Below are 3,219 nucleotides of genomic sequence, written 5' to 3' on the forward strand. Positions count from 1 at the left end.
CAACAGATTCAAATACTGTCTGGTCCTGCACTATCCTCATAATCCTTGCTACACCTGAGCCCATTGTTGCAGCCACCATGTCAATCCATCTCATTGAGGGCTTTCCCCTTTTTTGCTGACCCTCCACTTTACCAAGCATGATCTCCTTCTCTAGGGAACGGTCCCTTGTGACTACATGATCGAAGTGGATGAGACAAAGTCTGGTCATTCTATTTTCCATGGACAATTTCGGCTGCCCATATTCCAGCACAGATTTGTTAGTTCTACTAACAGTCCATGATATTTTCACCAACACCACAATCCAAAGGCATTAACTGTTCTTTGCTTTCCTTGTTCATTGTCCAGGTTTCATGTGCATATGAGGTGACTAAAAATACCATAGGTTGGGTCAGGTGCATACCTTAGTCTTCATACTGACATCTTTGCTAGTTAACATTTTAAAGAGGTCTTTTGTTGCAAGTTTCTCATGGTTATGGGTCTTATTTTTCTGGCTTCCTTACAAATGTAATAATTTTCATTGAATACTAGACATGGATTTTATGCTAAGTGGTAGATTTCTCAATAATCCTTTATTTATTTATTTATATTATGCTTTGATTTAAGTTATGGAGCTCTGATGGTGTAGTGGTTAAGATATTTGGTTGCTCACCAAAAGGTCGGTGGTTCAAACCCACCACCTGCTCCTCAGTAGAAAGATTAGGCAATTTGCGTCCATAAAGATTTACTGCCTTGACAATTGTCCTATGTGTATGATCTGAATTCCCAAGTGTATAGTACAGCTGACAAGGGGCAAGGTTGTAGTCACTGCTTGGTCACAGCCAGCTACCCAGAGGGACCAAGTAGTTGAACCTGTGGGCTCAGGACCATAGTCACAGGGGACATCAAGCTCAATTGGCATAACATACTACACAAAACATTGTTCCACCTCCTACTTTGGTGAGTAGCGACTGAGATCTTAAAAGCTAGCAAGCTGCCATCTATATGCAACGATGGGTCTCTCCTCAACCAGAGCAAAGGAGAAAGAAGAGAACCAAAAATTCATGGAAACAATTAGTCCTAGCAACTGGTACACCATCCGATCTGCAGCCTATACAACTATGAGAGGAGAAGAACCAGATGGTGCCTGGCTACCACTGTCAACCACTTGGAAGGGGATCTATGTAGGAGATCCTGGATAGAGAGGGAGAACAATGTGGAACAAAACTCAAAATCATTTGGAGAAAAAAAAAGGGGGGGGGGCACTGAAACCAAGTACTATTTCCCCCACCCTGGCACCTGGATGGGAATAGATAGGTAGACTGGATTACCCCCCATCTATTTCCCCGACTCTGGCACCTGATGAGAATAGATAAATAAACTTAAGTAAACTAAATTACCCCAACGATTTTCCCCACGCTGGTTAAGATAGATAATTAGATAAGACCCCAGATGGGAATTTTGTTACCCCAACTGTTTTCCCAACCTGGACAGATGAGTATTCAGTTTCTTAAACTGAATTACCCCAACGATTTTCCCCACCCTGGTTAAGACAGATAATTAGATAAGACCCCAGATGGGAATTTTGTTACCCCAACTGTTTTCCCAACCTGGACAGATGAGTATTCAGTTTCTTAAAGACCTGAATGGAAAACATTCCTTCTTGCAGATGACAAACTTGCTAAAAATATTTTAGAAATACCTTGTAAGTTATCTCTGGCCCCAACATGGGCACTAGGGCAGAAGGGAAGTATTTTAGAAACAACTTGTAAATTAACTCTGGCACATTCACAATAGGACAAAAGGAACAAAGTTAATTGCCGACCCTCTCCCCTCTGCTCAAGCCCTATCAGCTGATAACAGGAAACTAGTGTGTCACCCATTTCATGTTCACTCCCCAAATTCCTCAACCTTTTGTGAATATGCACAACCCCCTCCCTCTCCTGAAACCTACAAAAACTGTTTCATGGCATTTCGAACTTCTTGCACTGTTGCTTTGCGTTAAATAATTTTCTCTTCTCTCAATTGTGCAAACTATTTTGGCCTGACTGCGCAGGGACCCGCGTTTGGTCCGACAACAGGACCAGGTTTGCTGGTCCCAACAGAGCCTGGTGGGACCACTTAGACTATGGTCCTAGCTGCTCTTCAGGTCTGGAATTGAACCCACACTTCCCATTGCCTCTTCAAAATAATACCCAAAAAGAGTGTTCATAACCTAGCAAACATGCGTTGAGTATCTGGGATGACCATACAGCGTAAAACCACAGTATATTTACAAACCTGTCTTTCAAAGAACAAATACCAGGGGATAGCGCGAACGCAGTCCCCCACTACCACAAATTATGCAGTCGAGTTTCCCACATTTGGGGAAATCGCAGGGGTCAGCACATCCGGAGTGCAATGGATAAGCCTCGCCCTGGGAAAACCACCTTCGTGATCATGGTATCTCCCCTGCCAGGTAAGTATGAGTTCCTTCTTCCCCGCGCCCGCACAGCCTCAAACATCTCACACTTTACAGACACGGCCATTTCTCTAGTATCACTCCTGAGCCCTCACAGACCCTTTTACGCTCCTAATGCACAAAATTTCAATCGAAATCCATGGACTGCTTCCCACAGCATGGAAAATCAGAACTTGTTTAAGCAGTAGATGCTGATCCAGCAGCCACTGCGCTGCCTCATCTACGTAAGACACGCCCAGACAGTGACATCACCGACCACTCTCTTCTCGCCACCACAGACTCGGGACTTTTCAGATTCAATTTAGATTTTGTATTTCCAAAATCAGCCATTTTGCCAGAGAATCTGAGTCTTTTGGTGGAGAATAGCGTTTAGAGCAAAGATATAGGCACTAGGTAGCGTTACTTCTCGGTTTTCTCGGTGGATATAGGAAACATTCGTATTTACATCCTGAGTTTATACTAACACCTTTAAATTCAATCCAACACCTTAAGGTTTTTCCGCAACTTCCTCTCCTCCAAATAGGAGTTCTGGTAGCCTAGTACCTAAGGTATTGGACTGCTTACCAGAAGGATGGCGGTTCAAGCCTCCCCAGTTCCTCTTCGGGAAACAGGTTGGGCAATCTACTTTCGTAGTGGTACGGCCTCGGAAACCCAATCCTACACCAGTGAGTTTGGTTTGGTTTTGGTTTCACCTGGTCCATATTTTCATCTCCTCTCTCCCATGTTGATAACTCTGATTCCAAACAATTTTAATAACAATTTTGGGTGTATTATAAGATAGA

General features: G+C 43.5%; 1 non-coding gene across 1 annotated transcript; it reads right to left on the minus strand.

Annotated features, from left to right (window-relative positions):
• Positions 1 to 2,278: 2,278 nt before the first annotated feature.
• Positions 2,279 to 2,442, minus strand: LOC122152071. Its single transcript, XR_006164386.1, has one exon. It is a non-coding gene; the product is annotated as a U1 spliceosomal RNA (small nuclear RNA).
• Between the last annotated feature and the right edge of the window lie 777 nt (positions 2,443 to 3,219).

The sequence above is a fragment of the Orycteropus afer genome, unplaced genomic scaffold (genome assembly GCF_000298275.1).
Source record: "Orycteropus afer afer isolate SDZICR_OR568_19922 unplaced genomic scaffold, OryAfe1.0 scaffold01407, whole genome shotgun sequence".
Taxonomy (NCBI): Eukaryota; Metazoa; Chordata; class Mammalia; order Tubulidentata; family Orycteropodidae; genus Orycteropus; species Orycteropus afer.